Source organism: Saccostrea cucullata, unplaced genomic scaffold (genome assembly GCF_032062105.1).
Source record: "Saccostrea cucullata isolate Sc308-1 unplaced genomic scaffold, CSIRO_AGI_Scuc_v1 ctg16625, whole genome shotgun sequence".
In the NCBI taxonomy this organism is placed as follows: domain Eukaryota; kingdom Metazoa; phylum Mollusca; class Bivalvia; order Ostreida; family Ostreidae; genus Saccostrea; species Saccostrea cuccullata.
Window position 1 is genome coordinate 1 of NW_026940732.1, and position 12242 is coordinate 12242.

General features: G+C 34.0%; 1 pseudogene; it reads right to left on the reverse strand.

Annotated features, from left to right (window-relative positions):
- Window positions 1-8456: 8456 nt before the first annotated feature.
- On the reverse strand, window positions 8457-11772 carry LOC134256051 (uncharacterized; annotated as a pseudogene).
- Between the last annotated feature and the right edge of the window lie 470 nt (window positions 11773-12242).

The following is a 12242-nucleotide window of genomic DNA, read 5'->3' on the forward strand; positions in this document are numbered from 1 at the left end:
TGCCTAGTAAGATTAGGGTAAGATTTTCAGTATGAAATAAATCTGAATCTATGAAAGACGGGTTGGTATAAGAGGAATATCTTGTCGTATTCTTATCTGATACAAGGTACAGGTAGGTGAGAGGAAGCTCTGAGATCAGGGACATATCTTCAGGTTAAACCTATAGTTTAAATGTCCATAAAAGGAGAGGAGTTGTCTAGTAAGATTTGGGTAAGATTTTCAGTATAAAATAAATCAGAATCTATGAAAGACAGATTGGAGTAAAACGAATAATTTGTCGTATTTGTCACAGGATCATTATTTACGTTGTACTATGATTGTTAATTTGCGCATGCGTCACTTCATTCAATCATTCATTCATGGTTTGTAAGTTCATGACCTCTGATGTAATACGGTGAGTATGGGATGCGTATGGGTGTGTTTGACTGGTTTTTCCAGTCACTGCGCATGGCTGGCGCGAATTTTATTAACCCTTGCATGAAATAATATTTTTATTCACATCGTATGAAAACCCTCGCAGAGACAGACGTTTCCATTGACTTACATCAATGTAACCTATCCTAATTAAATAGGAATGTGTAAATTCTGTCTACATGGTAAGTTATTTTAATTAAACTATTTTATAATCAGTAAATTAAATTCTGAATTAAAATAATGATAAAAATCTCTGTTAAAATATTTAATGTGTGAATGAACGGTACGTAAGGTATTCATATTTATTGTAGACCACCATTGATTGATGATATATACCATATTGCTATAATTCCACTTGAAGTGAAGAATCATAATTAAAATATAATTGAACAATTTATCTGAGCTGTTTGTGTTTTGGAGAAATACGAATTCACGTATTGTGACTTATTAGAGAAGTTACACCTTATGACAATGGCGCCCAACGATTGGGTCTCCGGCGCAAACGTTCCTAATAAATAATTCTTCGAGGGATGATTCGTGGTGGTTATTGTGAAAGGAGAGTTTTCTGTGTTTTATAATTCCATTGATTCATTTGTTTATTGTGTGATTCCATTCACGAGCCTGAGAGTGCACTACTACACTTGTAAAACCAGTTTACTACGATTCAACGAAATTACCGTTAGTTAGAGCGGAGAAAACCAGTTTCCCCGGGAACATTTTCTTTACTACTTTACTTCCGGATGTGTGACGTCATAACCAAGATGGATGCGCCCATGAATCCTGGACAAATTTACCTTTAGTACCCCAACGGGTCAGTTTGGGCCTAGAATGAAAGCTTTTTATGATGCTGTGCATAAAACTAAGCCTAAGACTGAATTTTTAAGCCCAATCCCTGAAACTCCAAATCCAGGTAATCCCAATGTTTCACTTATTACCAGTCAATTGAGTGTTCCCAAATTACCTATCTTCAGTGGGACAGATGAACCCCAGAAAGGTGAAGTAAAATATGAGGTCTGGAGTTTTGAGGTGAAGTGTTTAAGAAAGAGTGGACAATATTCAGAACATGTGTTGTTAGAAGCAGTTAGAAGGTCTTTAAAAGGTTTAGCTCGTTCAATGCTTGTTCCTTTAGGTGAGAATGCATGTTTGTTTGACATAATGCACAAGTTAGATGGTTTCTTTGGTAATGTTGCAACCAATAAAAATCTTATGCAATCCTTTTAAAGTGAATTTCAAAAAGAGAATGAGTCAATTGTAATGTATGCATCTCGTATTGAAGAAACCATTTGCAAAGCTATACAGTTTGGGTTCATTGACGAAATAAATAACTAAAGATGCTATGTTAAGAAACAAATTCTGGACAGGTTTAGCTAGTCAATTATTCAAAAATTCAACCAGACATTTGTATGACTCTATTAAAGATTTTCAATACCTTCTTAGGGAAATCCGAAAAGTGCAGCAGGAGGAAGCTCACGCGAATACTCGGCAACCAAAGTTGCGAGGACGAACATGAACAAGAACACGGAGAGATACAAGCAACAATATGACAACAAAGTTAGGAATTCCAAGTTAGAGATAGGAGACAAAGTATTAGTCAGAGTATTGGTGAAAGCAGGAAAAAAATTATCAGACAAATGGGAAAAAGAACCTTACAAGATTATAGAAATTCCAAATGAAGACATTCCAGTGTACAAAGTTCAAAAAGATTCAGGTAAAGGAAAGATCAAAACCTTACACAGAAATTTATTATTACCATTTATGTATATTTCAGATACATGTACCAATGAAGGACTACCACAGAAACAAGAAAAGAAGACTAGGAGGCAGTGTACGAGACCTTCTGACTCGGATGATAGCTCATCATCCAGTGATGAGGAGGTATACAGAGTAAGTACACGTAGTAGAAATCGGACTAGGCCTGATACTTCAAGTATCCACCAGGTGAATGATTTAAATAAATCTTTCGGTACCGAGGGCAGAGTTAGTTCCGACAACTTAAGTCGCGGTTCTCATAATTCAACACAGTTCGGACCAAATTCGACTGTTAAGACAGACCATGAGTCTCCCATTCTGTCTGTACCTCACATAGATTTACCACCTTCATCCCCATCTTTGCTACAAAATGGTGATGTTAGCAATGTAAATCCAATAATATCGCCGCGCAGATCTCTGAGGAGATCTACTAGAGTTAAGAATGCTCCTGACAGATATGGTAGTTGGTATGTAGGAGATCACCAGGTTTGGTATGTGTAAGTGTTGGTGACACAGGAAGAATGTCACAGATAGAGTTAAGTTATTATGACTTTAACAGTAGATGCCAAGAGGTATATGGACTTAATTGTATATAGTTTTATGACTTTAAATGGTTACAATATAGGTAACAGTAGAGTTTTATGATTTGATGGTTATGATACATAACAAGGTACCTGTAGTATTATGACTAAGGAATATAGTGCTATTAGATTGTGTGGTTTAATATTTTTCATATCTATATACATGTATAGTTATTTGCATATTATTTTTTTATTTTAGTTAAAATGTCAGGAGACATTTTCCTCTTACACAGGGAGAATGTCACAGGATCATTATTTACGTTGTACTATGATTGTTAATTTGCGCATGCGTCACTTCATTCAATCATTCATTCATGGTTTGTAAGTTCATGACCTCTGATGTCATACGGTGAGTATGGGATGCGTATGGGTGTGTTTGACTGGTTTTTCCAGTCACTGCGCATGGCTGGCGCGAATTTTATTAACCATTGCATGAAATAATATTTTTATTCACATCGTATGAAAACCCTCGCAGAGACAGACGTTTCCATTGACTTACATCAATGTAACCTATCCTAATTAAATAGGAATGTGTAAATTCTGTCTACATGGTAAGTTATTTTAATTAAACTATTTTATAATCAGTAAATTAAATTCTGAATTAAAATAATGATAAAAATCTCTGTTAAAATATTTAATGTGTGAATGAACGGTACGTAAGGTATTCATATTTATTGTAGACCACCATTGATTGATGATATATACCATATTGCTATAATTCCACTTGAAGTGAAGAATCATAATTAAAATATAATTGAACAATTTATCTGAGCTGTTTGTGTTTTGGAGAAATACGAATTCACGTATTGTGACTTATTAGAGAAGTTACACCCTATGACATATTCTTATCTGATACAAGGTACAGGTAGGTGAGAAGAAGCTCTAAGATCAGGGACATATCTTCAGGTTAAACCTATCCTTTAAATGTCCATAAAAGGTGAGGGGTTGCCTAGTAAGATTAGGGTAAGATTTTCAGTATGAAATAAATCAGAATCTATGAAAGACGGGTTGGTATAAGAGGAATATTTTGTCCTATTCTTATCTGATACAAGGTACAGGTGGGTGAGAAGAAGCTTTAAGATCAGGAACATATCTTTAGGTTAAACCTACCGTTTAAATGGCCATAAAAGGTGAGGAGTTGCTTAGTAAGATTAGGGTAAGATTTCCAGTATGAAATTAATCAGAATCTATGAAAGGCGGGTTGGTATAAGAGGAATATTTTGTCCTATTCTTATCTGATACAAGGTGCAGGTAGGTGAGAGGAAGCTTTGAGATCAGGGAAATATCTTCAGGTTAAACCTATCGTTTAAATGTCCATAAAAGGTGAGGAGTTGCCTAGTAAGATTAGGGTAAGATTTTCAGTATAAAATAAATCAGAATCTATGAAAGACAGGTTGGAATAAAACGAATATTCTTTCGTATTCTTATCTGATACAGGGTACAGGTAGGTGAGAAGAAGCTCTAAGATCAGGGACATATCTTCAGGTTAAACCTATAGTTTAAATGTCCATAAAAGGAGAGGAGTTGTCTAGTAAGATTAGGATAAGATTTTCAGTTTAAAATAAATCAGAATCTATGAAAGACAGGTAGTAGTAAGACGAATAATTTGTCGTATTCTTATCTGATACAAGGTACAGGTATGTGAGAGGAAGCTCTGAGATCAGGGACATATCTTCAGGTTAAACCTATCCTTTTAATAAACATAAAAGGTAAGGAGTTGCCGAGTAAGACCAGGGTAAGATTTAAATCAGAATTTATGAAAGACACGTTGGAATAAGACGAATATTTTTCGTGTCCTTATCTGATACAAGGTACAGGTAGGTGAGAGGAAGCTCTAAGATCAGGGACATATCTTCAGGTTAAAACTATCGTTTTATTGTCCACAGAAGGTGAGGAGTTGCCTAGTAAGACCAGGGTAAGAATTTCAGTATAAAATAAATCAGAATCTATGAAAGACGGGTTGGTATAAGAGGAATATTTTGTCGTATTCTTATCTGATACAAGGTACAGGTAGGTGAGAAGAAGCTCTAAGATCAGGGACATATCGTCAGATTAAACCTATCGTTTAAATGTCCATAAAAGGTAAGGAGTTGCCCAGTAAGACCAGGGTAAAAATTTCAGTATAAAATAAATCAGAATCAATGAAAGACGGGTTGGAGTAAAACGAATGTTTTGTCGTATTCTTATCTAATACAAGGTACAGGTAGGTGAGAAGAGGCTCTTTGATCAGGGACATGTCTTCAAGTTAAACATTTCGTTTAAATATCCATCAAAAGTGAGGAGTTGCCTTGTAAGATTCGGGTAAGATATTCAGTATAAAATAAATCAGAATCTATGAAAGACAGTTTGGAATTAAACGAATATTTTGTAGTATTCTTATCTGATACAATGTACAGGTAGGTGAGAGAAAGCTCTGAGATAGGGGACATATCTTCATGTTTAACCTATCCTTTAAATGCCCATGAAAGGTAAGGAGTTGCCTAGTAAGTTCAGGGTAAGAATGTCAGTATAAAATAAATCAGAATATGTGAAAGACGGGTTTGTATAAGACAAATATTTTGTCGTATTCTTATCTGATACAAGGTACAGGTAGGTGAGAAGAAGCTCTAAGATCAGGGACATATCTTCAGGTTAAACCTATCCTGTTCATGTTAAATTTGTTAAATCATAACAGGTTAGGAGTTGCCCAGTAGGATCAGGGTAATAATATCAGGATAAAATAAATCCGAATCTATGATAGGCAGGTTTGAATAACACGAATATTTTGTTGTATTCTTATCTGGTATAAGGTACAGGTAGGTGATAGAAAGCTCTGAGATCGGGGACATAACTTCAGGTTAAACTGGTCTTTTTAATTTATGTAAAAGGGAAGGAGTCGCCGAGTTCGATGGCGACTTTTTAGATGGTACAAGCTACAGGTAGGTAGGAAAACCCGTTTAAATCATGGTAATAATTTCAATCAGAAATAAAGCATCAGCAATGAATGACATGTAGGATTACGATTATTTACATCCAAATTAGAATCTTTCTTTTACAAAAATATTTGCTGTAAATGGTTGCATCATATGAATACTTAATGAACAAGATGTGTTTGTGTAGCACAGATGCCCCATATGGCAACATAGCAAATATTTAGCTGTTTTTAAATGCAAATTTAATTCATTGATACCAAAAATAAGGTATTCTCAACGGAAAACAATTTTGAAATTTGTGAAAATGTTAAAGGTTTTTTTTATAAGTACAAAAATCTCTAAGGTCAAGGCAAAAATGTCAATGTAATTGGTATCAAAATAAAAGGTCTTGCCACATATAATTCTTATATAGAGTATGAAAGCCCTAACCCTAAAGGTTAATAAGTTATGACCTAGATTATTTATTAAAAAGAAGGTCAAACTCCAACGTCAAGGTCAAAGGGTCAATATTCTTGGTATCCAATGGAGTAACTTCTCACAAGGATTAAATGTGTTAAGTGTGAAAGCACTAGCCATAATACTTAAAAAGTTAGGGTCAATGTTTGCTTTTTTAAAGAAGGTCAATCTTAAAGGTCAAAGGGTCAAATTTCTCGGTATCCAATGAAGTAATTTCTCACAAAGATAAAGTATTTGAAGTATGAAAATCGTATCCCCTACCGTTCAAAAGTTATAGCCAAGGTTAAAGTTTCTTGACAAGTACGGAAATCTACATGTTCAAGGTCAAAGGATCGAGGCTGTTGGTCTCAAATGAAAGGTCATTCAAAGAAGATTACATATGTGAAGTATAAATGTCTTGGCATCTACTGTTCAAAAGATATGGCCAAAGTAAAAGTTTATAATTTTCATGACAAATGGGTCAAACTGCAAAAATTAATATAAATAATCAAGAGCTAATATCAGCCTTTCAGTGCTGAAACAATTGTTTAAAAAGGATGACTCAAAGATCTTTAAAATAAAAAGTCGGTGTAACATTCCACCTTAAAGATTTATGAAGAATTATCTGCAATTGATGAAAAGAAGAAAATTTATTTTTTCTCAAAGTATCTTAATAAAGATATAATTTATTCAAATATTTACAAAGATATTTGTTTGCAAATCAAATAACTTTTTTACAATATCTTAAATAAAACATGTGCAGACCATAGAACTTCAATTAATGTAAAATTCAAGTGCAATTAATTGGACACAAATCAAAGTTTTGTACAATTCTCAGTGAAGCATTATTTGATACCATCTTCAAAATTTTATCAATATTTAAACTATCAGACCATTCATTTATTAGATACGTAAAATGGTCGCTATAACTTATAACCTAAATGCTTCGGAATTCTCGAGGGGCTGCCCTTCATTACATGGTCATTTGATAAGAAATGAATCTAGTAATTTGGACTTTATAAATAGTTTCATTAATTTGTTTTATATTTCAAACATATTTTACAACAAGTATTAAACAAAATTCACTGCCTTAAGTGAAGAAATATAAATAAAATAAGCACAATGTCATATATTTCATATTATATTTTCAAAAATATTTATTATATTTCGGTATGATTTAACACTGACAAACTCTTAACTCTGATAAACAACAGCGCATCCCCCCCCCCCCCTTCTCACCTTTCAAGATTCATGGATTCTCCACTGAAATCTGGTTATAAGAAAGTCTGCTTTCAAGTCGCTGATTAAGGAGATAATCATTGTGTTGCAGGTTTGAATCCATCTGAAAGACATGGAGACCGGTCCTCCAATGAGACCGTTTTTATAAACCGAGGTCCCTTGTCGCTGGCACGAAAAAGATCCTTCAATGTGCAGGGGACCAGGGCCCCCTTTTCTTTACAATATAAGCATAAAGTTTAATAATTAAAAAAATATTAGTGTGGTTGTTGGCTCCTTAACTCTGACAAACAGCCGCTCCACCCCTTACGGTGCTGGCACGAAAAAGGGTCCTTCACTGTTCAGTGACCCAGAGTGTCGAGCAGCTTTCCAACGGCAATTGTTAGTCTTCCCCATGAGTGAAAAATTGGAGAGAGGAACTTATTGCAGTATTTAAACACGTTTGGTTTTCATTTCTTACAGGACCACATTTAACGATAGATGCCTGTCTCTAGTAGGTAACCCCCCCCCCTTCCCCACGTGCATTCTCCATTCACAATACACAGTACCAAACTGCATTAAGCGAAATACAATTAAATATATAAAAGGAAAATATATCAAGCAATATACCTCAACTCCTTTTATTTTTCATTAAAATCAATCCACGCTAATCAATAATTTTTCCATAATTTATATTGATAAATTGTTTATATTTACTGACATCCCCCCCCCCTTCCCCACGTGCATTCTCCATTCACAATACACAGTACCAAACTGCATTAAGCGAAATACAATTAAATATATAAAAGGAAAATATATCAAGCAATATACCTCAACTCCTTTTATTTTTCATTAAAATCAATCCACGCTAATCTATAATTTATCCATAATTTATATTGATAAATTGTTTATATTTACTGACATTTCCGTTTTCCAGCATACGGATTTATATATAATAACCCCATTGTAAATTACAGATGAAATAAGAAATAAATTACCAGCCAAATATGTATTATATATTATTAAAGAATATTTATTTTATATCTGTTTATTTTAGTGCATGTGGAATATTCCAGGTACGAGTGAATAGGTCTCTATTGATGACGTATTACGCATCTTATGAACGATAACTCATTATATGAACGATAAGTCATGTTCGACTTCTTTTACGCCATATCTTCTCAGGAACTCCACTCGGCATCCACATCTTGGTTCTTCTGTTTTTGGCCTCTAAAATAAAATCACCCCCTTCCCCCTTTGACTCATTACCAGACACGCTGTAAGACTCATTGTCTTCAAGAAATTGTCTAACAATGTCGCGACACTTAATACGAAGAAATGAGTCTCTAATATATGTCTCCATGTATATCGGCATGTTAAGGCCAAAGAAAAGGGGCGAAAACTTTGTTTAGCCAGCATTGATAGCCAGTGTATTTTTTCGCCTGACCCCAGCTCTGAAAACATGGAGGGCAAGGCAGTAATTAAATACTACCTCAGCCATAAACTTATAATTTGGGTTTCGAACACCCAAGTACCACTTGTAAAAGGCAAGGTGTGAGGGAGGGGATGATTCTCTAGTGTCCTTAATATATGTGATCAGTAACTCTGAAGACATGGCTTCCATGAATATGGTCAGAATTTGCCAGCTTTTATGATGATCTATATATATATATATATATATATATATATATATATATATATATATATATATATATATATATATATATATATATATATATATATATATTTAATACAAAGAAAAATAAAAATTTAAAAAAAAAATACAAAAAATTAATTTTTTCTTTTTACAATGTGTGGTAGTAAAACATTTGTTTTTTTCTTATTTATGTGAATTGTTTTTACGGAATTTACCATTGGCGCTCTTGCAGGAGGCCTGTGCCTTTGGACTTTGAAAACCCAAGAGTTTTGCCAAGTCAACAAGAGCAATGTCCCATAGATGGCGGAACAGGGCCTTTGTCATATTGATTTCGTAGTGGCCTAGCCCTAAAAAAAGTTCAACATACGTAAATATGAATATAAATTACTTAATAAATATATTTTTAAGTTATGTAGTATGATGAGGCACGTAGAAGGGGGGGGGGGGAGGTGGTCCCTATCCCTCTTTTTTCCCAACATAACTTTATACATGATAATTGGTTTAATCATGGCTTTATTGTTTGTTTAATATTGTATATGCCCCCCAAGGGCCCTGATTGGTGAATAAAATAAATAAATATAGGCAACTTTATACATATATGTAATATTGAAATGAATGGAACATATGTTATTGAACAAAGTCACAATTTCAGTATCTTGGATAGTCTTTTCCTAACAAACATTTTCCGGGTTCTTGTTTTTTGTGTAATTTTTTTCATGAAATTAAATTTTTTCTGGCTGCCCCCTTTCAAAATTTATGCTACATCACTGTCTTGGGATGATTACCAGGTATCATCACAATATTGTTGTATTTTCTGCATTTCTGTTTTAAGTCGTTGTTGGCATGCTCATAATTGCTCCGATGTTCATCAAAGTCTGCCTCATCCATAAATTCCATCGTGCAATGGGGACAGACAAATGTATTTTCTGCCAAAATGTAATACACATAGTTTATTACGTTAAATGTAAAACAATTTCGAAGAAAAAAAATAATCTTCATGTTAAATTTCATTGTCTATAATCATTCTTGAAACGCCATCCGCCTTTTTCTTTTTTCTTTTTTTTTTTTTTTATAAAATTACCTATGATTCTAGATGCAAGGGTAAAAGGCAAACCATCGCAGCCAATAACTGTCCACTCTCTCCTAACCCCAACATCAGCTTCCTCCAAAATGTGCTGAAGAACCTCTGATGACAATTTATTTCTTGGTAAAGCTGTGGATGGCTGGGGTTTGGTAGGGTGCATTGGGGATTGGGGTTGATATTTCTTTAATACAGTGACTTTTATTGAATATTCTTTTTATAAGATTTTATCTAATTTCTTTATAAATTTCACCTTTTCCACAGCTTCGTAGGAACAAGAATTTTCAAAACATGGTTCTCCCATGGTGACGTCAACACTAGAGCTGTGACCAGATTTCACAAAACTATATCTACGGAAAAAAAAAATTAAGAATAAATTTAAGTACCTAAAAAAATTAAGTTAATTTGATTTTTTAAACTGCAAAAGTATAATTCAATGATATACCTTTCACTTGCAGAAGAATGTGAAATATTAAAAGCATTTTTGTCTACGTCATCCTTTCCCTCGGCATCCATCTCTCTCCATATCTTTTTAATCCTGTGTTCCAGGAATTGGCTTCTTTTAATTAAGAAGACAAAAATTACAATCACGTGTATGTGAAAAAAATTGCCTACATATGAAATGAGAGTAAAAATGCATTACCGTAATTTCTTAAATTCCTCATTATAAATTTCGTCAGACTTTTTCATTTTCCTAACTGTGTCCCTCTTCCCAGCCTCGGAAAAGTCCAACCACTCCTTTAGAGACAGCTCTGGTCTCTCCTGCAGTTGTTGCGTTTCATCTGGCACATGGACGAATGTGGTGATGACACTGGAGGAGGACTTATAATTTACTTCCACCTTCCACTTTTTTTCAAGAAACCTATAATGGAAAATTTGTAACATATTTTATTTGTCAGCAATTTCTTTAATTGAATATTTTTAAAAAAGATTTCATTTACTTTCTTTATTAATTAATTAATTCCATCCCATATAAAAATGCAATGTACAAATTTATTGACAAAGGAAAAAAAAACCTAAACTTGCCCAAACGTGGAAATTGTGTGTGTGTGAGGGTGTGTGTGTGAGGGTGTGTGTGTGAGGGAGGGTGTGTGAGTGTGTGTGTGTGAGGGTGTGTGTGTGTGTGTGTGTGTGAGGGTGTGTGAGTGTGTGTGAGAGGGTGTGTGTGTGTGTGTGCTGGGGGTGGGGGATGGGGTTCAGGAGGTAAGTCGCTGACTTTTTATGCCTCATACCTATGACTTTTCATTCCAAATAATTACCACAGATCAGAGTTTTTGAGGGAAGGAGGGGTCTAAAGTAAATCTCACTAGGGATATCTGATTATTGTCAAAAAAAGTAACAACATCAGCATGTTGTGGACACTGGATCTTCTGTTTTCCTTGGTCTGCAATCCAGTTTTGCACTGTACTATAAGAGCCTGATGGACTGCCTTTAGTGGAAAGTGTCAAGGCAGACTTACTGCCAGTTATGTAAAATCTAAAATACATAAATGCACCCGTTTATTGGATTTTTTTTTTTTTTTTTTTTTTTTTTACATACATACATATAAAGTAATTTTTTTAAACAGCTGCAAATATTTCAAATGTTTTATTACATACCCAATTAAACATACCCAATTACACCCATATAAGGATTCCAATGTTTTTGCAATAGAAACCTCGCTACATGTGTCTCCACAACATCCCCTTATAAAGTTTATAACAACTTTATTTCTTTCGTCTAACCAGTCTTAAAGAAAATATAAAAAACTAGATGAGATCTCGTTGCGAGCAACGAGTGGGTCTTCCGTCCAATTCTTGATGAGATGAGATAAGATTTTGATTGCGATTTTCATTCTAAAATAATGATTTACCACAATCTGTAATAAGACATTGAACATTAAAGTCTTTAAAAAATCGGCCTTTTGCCCATAACGGCCCTTAATTTTAGGAATCGGCCCTCTTTTTTCATATCATCTTAAAGATCTTAAGATTTTGAACATTTTGTGTTCAACAATTGTTCAGAAATTCATTTTCGTTTTTGAGATATTAGAAAAAGAATATTTTAGGGGCCAACCCTTCAACTCCTTAATGGGGACGTTTAGCAAAAAATGAAAGGTTGCATATTGTTGAGAACATTATTTTGAGCAACTTTTGTTCAATATTGCTTATCAAAATATTTCTCCCTTTCGAGATATAAAGCATCAAAGATTTAGCATT